At 35.5% G+C, this 13,595-nt stretch overlaps 1 protein-coding gene across 4 annotated transcripts in view; it reads right to left on the minus strand.

Moving 5' to 3' along the window:
- The window catches only part of LOC143230415 (microtubule-actin cross-linking factor 1-like), a 244,375-nt gene that overhangs the window by 114,843 nt on the left and 115,937 nt on the right, over positions 1-13,595 (minus strand). The window lies entirely within an intron of this gene.

Consider the following 13,595-nt stretch of genomic DNA (forward strand, 5'->3'; position numbering starts at 1 on the left):
CAGCTTTAATTTCGATGTGTTTTAACTCCGTTATATTTTGTCTTCTCACAGGTTTATCCCTGTTTAACGACAGTTGTAGTTTTGTATGCTAACTTGTAAGAAATCGTGCGGTAATGAATCCTTACAAGATAGGGTCAAGTCGAGCATACTTTGAAAGAGAAGTATCACCGTTTTTTTTAAATTAACAGTGATGACGAAACATTAACATTTTTTATGGAATCTGTCAAGTTATTTAATTCACGCCTGAAGTAAGAAAACATACTCGGTTATTTATTTCAACTTACTTATACAGCTTGCAGAATACGCACAGACTGGGTTTTAATTAGCTGTCTGCTCTATCTATATATTAAGAAGAATGACAAGATGGAAATAATACAAATGGATTTTCAATTTGTTAAGGGCAGAAAGAGAAACTTATTTACGCAAGTGTTTAGTTTAAAACATAACTTAGTAATAATAATAAAGAGGTTTGGTTGATAATCTTTCTTCTTCAAACACTTAACTGCCAAAGAAATGTTTGCTGATGGCGCTGTTTTCCCTTCAGCTACTGCAATAAAGTTTCTTATTGTAATAACATGGCCATACAAAAATGTTTGTGCACAAGTTTTCTTCCTTCATAACCCAAGATATCCTACTCCAACAAATCATCAATGTTGATCACATTCTATAGTTTTCATCAGTTCGTAGAATCTTATCTTCACAATTCACATCTTCTCGACATCACTGATTATTATTTCATCTTCACAATTCGACCACTGCTATCCTTTAACGTAACGTACCAAGGTTTACATTTTATAATTATCACCACTGCAGTGTGCTGCGGTGAAGTCTCCTACCAAGGCAACAGTACAGAGCTGCCCTCTATATGATAACGGATGCGCTAAGATGCGGCGTCCACTGTGGAAAATCAATAAAGTAATTTCTATAAAAGAGCGGTGGCCATCCTAGGTTCTCTAACTATTTCACGACAGCGAGTTCATTAGTTAGTTGTTTTTTTTTCGGTTTTTCTATGAAGTCCATAGTCACATAGAAAGGTTATGTCATCACACAGCTCACCTCAAGTGACAGTGGTTAGAACGTTGATCACGTTATGGAAGGTTGATAAAGAACATTTTATAGCGAGTTTTATTTAATATACAACACAAAATAAATACGCTTTTCCATCATTACTGAACAGGGTTCATGTTACGTACAACATAAGCTTTGTTACACGTGTTCCGGCGAGTGAATTTAAAAAACAAAACATACAACATCTCACTGTTCCTTATGGTTTTGAAACATGTTTAGCAGATATTAAGGTAATATAGATTTTTCCCTTCATGAAGTATTCCTACTGAATCACATTTACGGAAAATAGAAGATACGAAGCATTACATGCTTCATTATATATGTAAAAAACGGCTGGTATGGGTACAGAAGAAGGTCGAAACGTTGTTCGTTCCTCTACATAGTGCTTTCTCTTTCCATACCAGCCGTTTTTACATTTATAATTTTCTCTACAAGTGGGTTTTCTCGTCATCACGGATTATTACATGCTATAGTAACATAACCTTACACAGCGCCAGTTTCTTTATAAGGGTCGTTTAATCATAGAGCTCCATTTTTAACATTGATATTTTCACCCAACAGTAGAAACGTGTGTTCCTGAAGATATTTCTGTCTTTAACTATGAAAGTACGAGATTAAAAGCTTCTTAATCAACAGCGATCAATACACAGAACACCAGATTACAAAATTATTTCCAAAGAGAAGATAATTCCACCTAAAAGGTTATACACACAGATGGTTGAATACATTATACCAAAAATATTTTTATATGCAAATAAGCAAGTCACGTAATAACATCAGCCAATATCAAGTCGCGGTGGAACAGGATGTATCAAAACAACGTTCTGATATTGTTGGCGTAACGAAGGCATAATACCGCCACCAAAGACTGGTCGTCTTTGTGAATGGTGTATAACAGCCCTTCCTACACAAAATATTCATACATTTAGATCATAAAAATATGTTCATATCAGTGGTTTACAATGTGCAAGCCCGGGATATCTATGGTACTTAATAGCTTTTGTTTGTTTGTAGTTAAGTACAAAGCGACACAATGGGCTGTATGTGGTCTGCTTACCACGGGCATCGAAACCAGATTTCTAGAAGTGCAAGTCCGTAGACGTACCCGCTGTGCCACTGTGGGGCTGGTACTTACTATAATCAGAAAATAAAGGATTATGGGCCAACTGTCCCCTTTCTACGTTAGACAGGAGAGGTGTGCTTTGGACATGATGGCCTTACTACAGAGCCTTTTGTAATGAAACAACCCTGCAGGACTAATGTTAACATCCATGGTAATCAGATGGATCATGATCAGACTTAGTAATGAGGCTTCAAAGGCATTTCAATATAACGTATTCAACATCTGTATGTATACACATATAAATATATAAATTTCCAAATACAAAGCTTGCATATTATTTTTTTGCCAGAACTGTTATACAGTATTATACATTTTCGTCCATACTTGCAGAAATATTTTTTCATTCTTCAACTTTCATTTAAAATGGTTTCTCATTAACTTTTTACGCCATAAACTTTGCTGATGACATCTAAACAAAGTTCTTAAACTATAAGTTCTTATCAAAATTTTCTCAAAATATAACTTCTTATAAGCCCTCCTCAAAATATTGATTTTTGTCTAATTTCTTATACAACAGTCCTTTAATGATTTATTTAGAAAGTGATACTTTATAAACCTTCTTTAATCAACTTTTACACTGCAAAATCTTCTATCGATCTCCTTTTACAAACTAAAAGCAAAAAAAAAAAACACATCTTCATTAACAAGGTCAACCTGATGAAAATATTAATAGTGTATTGTTTTATTCGAATGTTAGTTCAGCTAAAACATTATCTACGGTACAAAATAAGGGAACAGGCACGAGATATTTGTAGCCCTATTGATTAATAAAATAGTCTACAAGGATGGTGCTCAGATTTTCTGAACACCAAAACACACATCTCTTTGCCATTGTTATCACGGAATTATGGTCCATGCACAATGTGGGCTCAAACTGAATAATATATATATATATATACAGACACAGACACACACTTACGAGGTTATGTTCTAAACTAGCCTTTCGTTTAACATTATTCTCTGAATTTACTTAAAGTATTAAAACAAGTAGGAAGAGAACGCGAGCATGTTGCAAAACACACTTCTCAGACTTCCTTGTTCGACCAGTGGTTATAGAAAGGATGAGACTTAACTTCACATACGTGGGAGGGTTACATTTTACAGCAGAGAGTCGCGACGCAACCGCAGGTTTGTGACGTAACAGTCTGAGTGTCTATTTAAGGTTAAATGTTATAATGCACCCAGTAGCTTGTCTACCACAGCAGAAACATATTTTATTTTTATTTGTATATTTAGTTGAATCGTAGGAATAGTGTGGGATTTCAATGTTCATATATACTGGCTCCTTATCATACGGCGCTATCCACGTGTCATAGTTCAAAACATAATCTCATTGCCTTTGTCCTTATAAAGCAGCAAAGTTTTCTTTTGTATAAATAACATGCGAGATACATAGAAGCACCGCAAACCAACAATATCATTTGATAACACCTTGTAACAAAATTTTTACTTTTTCTTGTTCCTGGGCAGGAAGTGTTATTTCCCAAATGCTTATGCCTAAAGTAAATGGAAAAGACCTATTTTTCTCTTCAAACATTGCTTTTGTGACTTGGGTAATGAAATTTCAAATTTACCCATTTTTCAGAAAATTCCAAGTGGATTTAGTGCTGAGTAGCTGATAAAGAATTTTCTCGTACTTACAGGAATTTTCAAGAATGTTGTAGAATTTTCTACAACTTTCCATAGTAATATATAACGAAAACATGATGGGAGACTATATTTGTGGGTTGATACGTGAAAGTAATATATATTTCAGTCGCAAATCTCGAAAAACTACTCACTTCTAAACATTTTTGCATAACTTTAGTATAAATACATGTAAATCTCAATTCATATGTTGTTTTATTCAGACCTTATGTAAATGAAAATGTGCAAACTTGCCCATTTTTACATAGAAAATACGTTAATTTCTAAATTTCATTATCCAGGTCACAAAGACAAAGTTTGAAGGGAATAATGGCCATTGTTTGTACTTTTATAACATAAGCAATTAAGAAATAACACGTACTATCCAAGAACACAATTTGTGTTACATAGTGTAATAAATCATTGTATATCAAGGAAAATAAGTCGGTTGAAACCTGAACAGTTCCCATTTTGGTTAACAAAAATACGTAACGGGTGACGTACAAGTGGTCAAGCAAACAGGACGGTAATTTGGATATAAAATGGCACACAAAGATTGATGTAAGAACAACGTTTAAAGGTTACAGGAAGAAACTTATACGTATACAAATAACAATCAACCTAAGAAAATAAATTTAAACATAAGCTACAAAAAAGTTGTCGAATAAATATCGAAAAACGTACATACTAAAAGTACATGGAAAACACAAACGAGAAATGAACACAGATAAGCGCGATAACTACAAGCAAGCGTACAAACAAAAGACAGGTTCTTACCTTATACAAGATTCGCGTTGAATAAAGCACATTTATATTATACTGGTTTTTCAGTTTATGGAAAATCAATATTTAATAAAACAAATCTACCACCATCACACTGATTCTTTAGTTTATGTAAAATCCAGGTTTAATAAAGCACATCTAAAAACAACAGTGGTTCTTCAGTTTGTTAAAGACCAGCATTTAATAAAACACCTCTACAAACAATAATTTTGTTCTTTTTTTCATGCAAGATCAAGGTTCAGTAAAGCATATCTACAAACACCATTATGGTTCTTCAGTTTATGCAAGATCCAGATTTAATAAAACACATACACAAACATCATTTTAATTTTTCTGTTTGTGTAAGACCCAGGTTTAATAAAGTACATCTGCAGACTCTAGACTGTTTTTTCATGCGATCGAAAATCCACATCTACAAACACAAGATTTGTTTCTGTAAGATTATTTAATAACGCAAATCTACCAACATCAGTCTGATTCTTTGTTTGTTTGTTGTTGTTTTTTGGAATATTCGGGTTTAATAAAGCACATCTACCGGTGCCAGAAAAAACACTCCTACAAGACTACGAGTTTTACAGGCTACGTGTGTTGGTAGACTAAACTGCACGTATATCAAGGTCACGTGGAGAAGAAGGTGCGGGTGGTTCTGGTTTGCACAGAATCAGTGTGCGGTTAATAAAGGCTATATCGACACTTTAAATATTGTTATGGCAATGTTTATAACAAAGAGACGTTTTCAGCGTTTGTTACGAGCACCAATCAGGAGCATTCAATTCAAATTAAAGCCAACTAACAATGAGTTCACGGAAATAAAGACGTATTTGAAGCGTAGTAAATGTTTTTTGTCTACTGAACAGTTTTGTTCAATTATTTATTACTAAGCCCTCACGAAAAACGGTATAAAGATTAGATATGTCGCACAACAAAAACAAAACCAGCTAGCGAGATATTACGTCGTTGAACAGCAGAAGTAAAATCAGTTCGCCAGGTACGGCACTACGTCTTCGTAAGGCAAAAACAAAATCAGCTCGCCAGGTACTACGTTGTTATAGATACAAGTATATTACTATGCACGTATTTATACTAGAATTTTTAATGTATTAAAAAGGGCCATAATATATTAAATGCTTGAGTAAAGTTGATGAACATACTTATATAATCATTAACTTAATACAGTTGAGTCATAATATCACCAACTGGTAGTTAAAAACAAAAAGATTAATCAACAAATGACTTTTATAACCATATGATCGGCTAGCGATTAAATTAATAGTTATACAGTTCAATAGGTTAACGTGATCAAGTGACCAACAAATAATCAGTTTACGACATACAAGATTATAACTGGATTAGTCACGTGATCTCTTGTTTACTACGTCGCAGCGCACGACCTGCGACAGTCCTGTCCCCGTTCTACAACACACTGCGTCCACATTCCTTCTATGGAAGTTTCATGGCCTCGTGCGTGGGTCGACAGGTGGGGGCGATTTATCTAGGTGGGCGGATCAGGTAAAACGACGTCTTAACAACAACAACTAAATAAGCAATACTTAAACATGTAAAACTTTTGAGTTTTCTTAAGGATTATTTATATCTCTAAACAGATCAACATTTCTTACTTGAGAAATCTAAACCTACTTTTTTTACACTGGCGTCACCCTGGGATATTACGTATATAACACGTACGCATAGTGACTAATGTCAATTAAATGAATAAACAAATATACACCAAGAACTGACCACTACAACATGAACTGTTAGACGATATAAACAAGTACCGTACTATCTGAATAATGTACACTGAACAGAAAACAATGTAAACTGAACTGAATATCATCCGTGAAGACGAGAAAACCCCACTTGTAGAGAAAAATATATATGTAAAAAACAGCTAGTATGGATAGAGAAAGCACTATGTAAAGGAGCGAACGTTTCGACTTTTTTCAGTCATCGTCAGGTTCACAAAGAAAGAATATCAGTTACATACGGATATGCATAATACCACTGGAGTGTGAACACTGTGAATAGAGATATCATCACAATGCAAATAGTACAATTTTACTTCAGTAAAAATTCGGTTATTCAAAAATATATACCACCAGAAAGATTTGTTTTGTTTTGAATTTAGCACAAAACTGCATGAGAGCTATCCGCGCTAGCCGTCTCTAATTTAGCAGCGTAGCACTAGAAAGAAGGCAGCTAGTCATCACCATCCACACACAACTCTTGGGCTACTCTTTTACCAAAAAATTGTGGGATTGACCGTAACATTATAACACCCTAAGCCTGAAAGGGCAACCATGTTTGGTTTCACGGAGATTTGAACCTGCAACCCTCAAATTGCGAGTCGAGCACATTAGCCACCTGGCCATGCTGGGCCCCACCAGAAAGTGATTAGTACAAGAGGCAATCCCTATTAGGAACCATTGTTGTAGTTCATAAGATACACAAGTAGCATGATTACAATTATAAACACAGTAAAAACAAAGCTAGACATCTCATTTAACGTTGAAAACATTTCGTAAATCGTCCAGTAAAATTAAAATTGCAACCCCGCTAACAAAATATTTTGTTTTTGTTTGGGTTTTTTTTTTTCTGCGTGGGACGGTTCTAAGGGTAATAAAAACCTAATGCTGTCACATATATTTCAAGAAAATCAGGTACAGCTCGAGACCCTTTTAGCTTCACGTGGTGTACGTTAATATTTAGCTCGATACAGTCATATAGTGCTAGTACCAGGCAAGAATGTCAAAACCTAAACTGTTATATTTCTTTACTGTCATTTTGCAAAACAAATCTAAATTAGATGCACGATTTCGATACTACAACAGTAAATATATGTGACAAGATCTGCTAATAAGACAGTAGTTTAACAACGCCCTCACATGCCGCCTATACAAACTATTGGCGGCTTTTTATGGTCCAAACAGGGATTATAAGCGTAAACAGGGCTAAGGAGGATGAGGTGGCCGTGTAGGCACGCTCATAGCCACTTGGCAACGTTTTAACTCATGAATATGAAAGAGTTGTGAAGTGATAAACAACGTTTTCGTCTCTCCAGTTCTACTGATGTAGCATGTAGAGCAGTAGGCTAACCTAATCATTTCCATCCTGCATTTGACCCAAACCGCAAACGCTCCCAAATAACGTCTTAAAATTTCTGCGAAAAATTTCCTTGTGCAACAGCATTTACTTATGCTTGTAAAGTGCACCCAAGAATATATGCAATTACCCAGCACTATACTGTTTCTTTCTATACATGTCAGTAGGTTAGTTCTGACTTACTCTTCGTCCTGTAGAGGCCACTTTCACTGCTGCCAAGATGGCGCGTAGCTCAACTACAAAAAAAGGTTTTAGAATGTACTTAAACAAAATTTTCCAGAGTGTTGCAATTGTTTTCGTATTGCGTTTATATTAAAATCCTTCAAGCTTTCTCTTGGTTTAAACTAGGATTAGGAGATTTTACAATCAAGATAATACTGTTTGTGACCACAGTTGTTACGTATTACGAGATCCTATTTTTGTAAATGATATATACTCTTCAAAAAAAGAAACGCAAAAGACAAAATATGAGACAAATTGTTAACAAGTTTATTCCGGGTAGTTCTGTATGACATGTGTGAAACTTTGCACCTTCACTGCTGAACATCCAAAGTCTGCAAAGGCGAAGTCCACGCTCACTAGTTGAAGTTTAACGTTACTCAACGTCAATAACAAGTATGCCCCCCGTGAGCATCAATAACTGCTTGACATCTCCTGCCCATGGAAGCGACGAGATGACGAATCACATCCTGTGGAATGGCTGTCCACTCAGCCTGCAAAGCTGCTGCAAACTGAGGTAGAGTCTGTGGTTGAGGTTGTCGCCGTCGCAGACGTCGGTCCAACTCGTCCCAAAGATGTTCGATGGGGTTTAAATCTGGTGATCTGGAGGGTCAGGGAAGAACGTTGATGTTGTGGTGTCTCAAGAAGACAGTGGTGAGTCGGGCTGTGTGAGGACGGGCGTTGTCATGTTGAAAAACGTTGTTGACGTTCACCATAATGGGTTGCACGTGGGGCCTGAGAATCTCGTCGACGTATCGTTGAGCCGTAAGATTCCCTCGAATGTGCAAAAGGTCTGTTCTGGCATTGTAGGCGATGGCAGCCCACATCATGACGCTGCCATCACCATATCTGTCAACATCCTGCACACAGTTTGCTGCAAAACGTTCACCTCGGCGACGGTAAACACGGGTCCTTCCATCCTGCCTACGAAGCATAAAACGTGATTCATCGTTGAACCAAACATGCCTCCATCGTCGATGAGGCCATACCCGATGTGCCCGAGTCCACTGCAGCCGTGCTTGACGATGTTGCTGGGTGAGGATGGCGCCTCTGACTGGACATCGAGGTCGGATTCCTGCATCTCGTAGACGGTTGCATACGGTCTGATCGGAAATCCTACGCAGCCCTGGTATGGTTGAGGCAGTAGACGTCGCAGTGGTGATCCTATCCGAAGGTGACGTAACAGGATGTAGCGATCTTGTGCGGGCGTGGTCACACGAGGTCTGCCAGATCGTGGACGGTCACGAGTTGATCCATGTTATTGGTGACGATTTCATAGCCTTGTGATGGTGCTTGGGTGGACATTCACAGCTCTGGCAATATCTGATCGAGATTCGCCTGCTTCCAAGGGACCAATGGCGTTGTTGTGTTGTGCTTAAGTCAGTCTTGGCGTAACTGTATTGCGTGTCGGTGGCTTAACACTGAGCTATGGAAACCGAGAACCCGTCACTTTTATAGGGATTTTGCACATGTTGCACTTGCAGAACATGCAGATCTCTCAAACAAATTATTGGACACGCATGCGTTTTGGCGAAAAATCCGATGTTTTCCTCCGTTTTCAAAATGCACAACTTTTATTGTCATTTTGGTCTGACAATCAGTGCCTTAACACGTGTAACATCACATACTCTGAGCTTGTAACGTTATTACATATATTTCTCTTTAAAATAAAAAATATACCTTTTGCGCTTCTTGTTTTGAAGAGTATACATTATCTTCATGTGCACTGTACAGAAACTGTGTTAATATTATGTCATGCTCTATAGTCTATAGCGTCCTTCATACGTATTGTACAAAACTTACTGTGCTATTATTGTTACATTCATCTAGCATCCTTCGTATGTATTATACAGAACTTACTGTGCTAGTATTGTTACATTCACCTGGCGTTCTTCACATAGTGTTAAGTGATGTGCCATTTATCTAGCTACTGTTTTGGTCTATGTGATGCTACACGGAATCTGTATTTTTTAGCTTGTTTCAAGAGAGCTGGTGAGACGTTTTAAAAATAAATGGTTAGAAAACACTAAAACTGACAGGTTCAACTGATCTTCATCAGAATACTTAAGTTTCTGTCATTCTGTAATTAGTCTTCTTTCACAATATGTTTCTGTGTAACAAAAAAAAACATATACTAAATATTTGTAAATAATCTTACTAGCCGAATGTCTTTGTTTTAATAGCTAAATGCTTCACATTAAATCAGGAATCAAATGTTTTAAAAACTGTTTACGTCCAACGTCACGTGGTCATATAATTTACTTCGCCATATTGAACGTCGAATGCAAGACCTCTGTAAAATTATCAACACCTATTGCTAATTTGTTGCAATTCCTTTGAATACGGAAACTCAAGTGCAACAGTTCTCACATCACAACGAAACTAGATAAACTTCATGCAGATAATGAATTGTCCTTCAACAGCTGTCTTAGGTGTCATTATCGAAAACGGATTAAACTTGAACAAGCGGATCATGTTTTCGAGCTAAAAACAAAGCACATATACTTTATTATCTGACAAGAACGTGAAAGGAATATGCAAATTAAATTTACACCTTTTTGTCTTTTGTTATATATTGAAAATGTTTGGGGGTGGATGGCAAGGGAAGTCTTTCGAAATGAACGTCAATTTCAAACAGTGCATGATCTTCGTGAAGCCATCTTCACCACTTGGAATAACATTCCAGCCAGCCTTCTGCAAACGCTTCTATTGACCATGCTAAAGCGATTGTTTGAAGTTATTCACAATAACGGCCGTGCAACTCACTACTGAGACCTCTTGTTGAGTTGTTGAGCATTTCCTATCCTGTTTAGGACTTCCTTTTGGTATGGTCTTAAACTTTTGACCAGCTAGTACTTAGGCTAATTTCACAGTGTTCACATTTTCCCTATTAAGTGGTAAAAAATGTTTTAATTTTTGTTTTTCCTTTTCTTATTTTCATCTTTCAAAGCTCTACTCAAACAAGTGGTTGAGTCTAACAATGCAAAATGCATATTTTTTCTTTATATTCATTGGCTTTAAGATTTTGGCCAGCAGTGTATGTATAAAAATGGCATTTCAAGCACACCAGTAAGACACTTTACATATTATATTTATAATTAGCATAGGCACCCACAGAAATATTTTCGAGAGAGGGAGAGGACGCATATGTAAAGGATCAGTGTAAGTCAACAAACTAAAAGAATATGTTGTGTGTGTTTAAACATATACACAAATTTAGTTTTAATAGAAATTACTAGAGATATTTAGTTTAACTAGTATTTTAAGTTTACATCACTATACGTGCAACGTTTTGAGAAATGTAAAAATGGCCCCTCTTGCCCCTTCCTGCGAACGTCCATGTATATTCATTATTATTTACTTTTCGGGCGTAGATTTTCACCCCAAAGGTTGGCTAACACTACTGAACAAATAATCTGCTTAGATCAGGGTTTCACTTATGTATTTCGAGCTAGTTAAGTACCTTAAGAAAAAACATAATGACATTTTAATGAAATACCACAAACAACTTCCGTTGCGACTTAAATGAGTTACACCGTCTTTCCTACTTATAAAGAAGATTTACTCTTTACTGTTTATTTCCAAACACTGTGTGCGAACACTCATGATTTAATATTTTAGTATTTGTTAAGTAGATACGTTTTGTCTCATGCATAAGCAGTACGTCTAACATTAGCATGTATTTGGTATATTTTTCCGACTTATTTCTAAGAATTAACATAGAAATGCAAAGTTAGTATGTTTGTCATGCCATTTAAATGCTGTTTGCTTGTTTATTGAATTTCACACAAAACAACACGCAGGATATCTGCGCTAGCCGCTTCTAATTTTGAAGTGATGTACCAGAAGGAAGTAAGGCAGTTAAGTCAATACCAACCATCGACAGCTATTGAGGGTATACTTATAAAACCAAATAGTGAATTTGATCGTCACTCTTATAACGCAATCAAAACTCAGAAGTCCGGAGTACGACTTTTTCAAAAATATTTTTGGTCACTACGGGACGTAAATGATTAATCTGTTGTTCTTTTCAGAGTTTGTCTACCTTAGAAACAAAAAAAATGTTTTGAGAAAAGAATACACAAATTAAAACACTGTTTACGCATATTATATCTTATATGCCACATTTACCATCTCGAAATATAACGGACGTCATAGTTATACTTATTTTCGTATTCCTCAAAATAATATCATCAGAAAATGTTTAAAGTAATAATTAAACAACTTAAGGAGAAGAAAAAAAAAGATTTTAAGAACTAATTCCATTTATTGGTGAAATCGCTAATAACTCAATTATTGATATAGTCACACCCTATTCTTTACACACAAACAAAACAAAAAACTCATAAAAACAGTATACACCCAAACATGTTTAACAAACTGGCTTTGATATTCAGGGTTAACAATGCAGGAACTCTGATGTAAAGTCACATCTCGTTGCAAATGTGTATAGTTAGAAATAAAGTGGTATTCTTATAATAAACCCACTTAAAAAAACACCAGTAATAAACTCCGTTATATGCTTTTATAACTCATAAAATATTGCACAAACGATTAAAATCATTAATAATTCTTGCACTTTTTTTCAGCTGTACTCGAAGACTAAAAAAACAACGTAACTAAAACTGGGTACGTAGTTAGTAAACTTCAAGGCATTTGACATATTCACACTCACACCAGAACTAGTTACACCGGAATTGTGGGAGCTACAATGCTCATTTCTGTGACTAAATAAGGAAAATGTGTACAGTAAGTAGACCTCATAATGCAATCTGTCACGAGAGATTTTCTCAGCGTGTGATCTCTGCCCCACCCAGATCTTCTCCAGAATAAACAATAACACTTCAAATACAAAGCGCAAAATCTATCATTATAAGTAATTTATTACGGGACGGGTAAGGTAAGCAAGAAAGTTAAAATTCCACTGTAATGCATTTATAAAATAGCTATGAAACATTTATATGTATTATAAGTTTAAAAAAAAGGGTCGTAGTATAAGCGAGATATGACAATTAGAAGTTATATGCAAAAAACGGCTCGTTTGGGCTGAGAAAACACTTTACATAGAAGAGCGAACAAGTAAAGTGTTTTCTCAGCCAAACTTCTAAATCTCAACAAGTGGGTTTCTCGTCATCACTGATGATAATTAGAAGTTAGTGTTAGCGTATAGCTGTAAGGTTCTATGTAGTGATCTATCCTCATCTACATACAGGTTATGTAAATGAACAGGCAACCTATGGAGCCTACGCCTGTCTTTATTGCCGTAATATTAAATGATTGAAAAAATAAAGAGAATAAATACTATGTTAGCTTTCTAGGTGTGGCTGTGCATTTAAAATTATAATTGGAATGTTTTAGTTAATTTTTCATTATTTCACTATGCTCAATGCGCCATCTGTCAGTCCTAAAACTAATTACTAACACAAACATACTTGTTATATTATACCGAATAAATATTAATTAATTTAAAATATCTTATCAACAACAGATAACAAAAAGACAATCAAGTACCAGGAAAATAATTAACTGGCATAAAGGAAGAAATCGGAGAAAAGTATTTAATTTATGTTATTGAACAAATGAAATTTTTAACTGCATAATTTATTCTGCAAAACAATTTAATTTTTATTTTGTTAAGTTCAAAATGTATTGTAAAGGTAAATAAATATACGAC

Source organism: Tachypleus tridentatus, chromosome 10, assembly GCF_004210375.1.
Source record: "Tachypleus tridentatus isolate NWPU-2018 chromosome 10, ASM421037v1, whole genome shotgun sequence".
NCBI classification, from domain to species: Eukaryota; Metazoa; Arthropoda; class Merostomata; order Xiphosura; family Limulidae; genus Tachypleus; species Tachypleus tridentatus.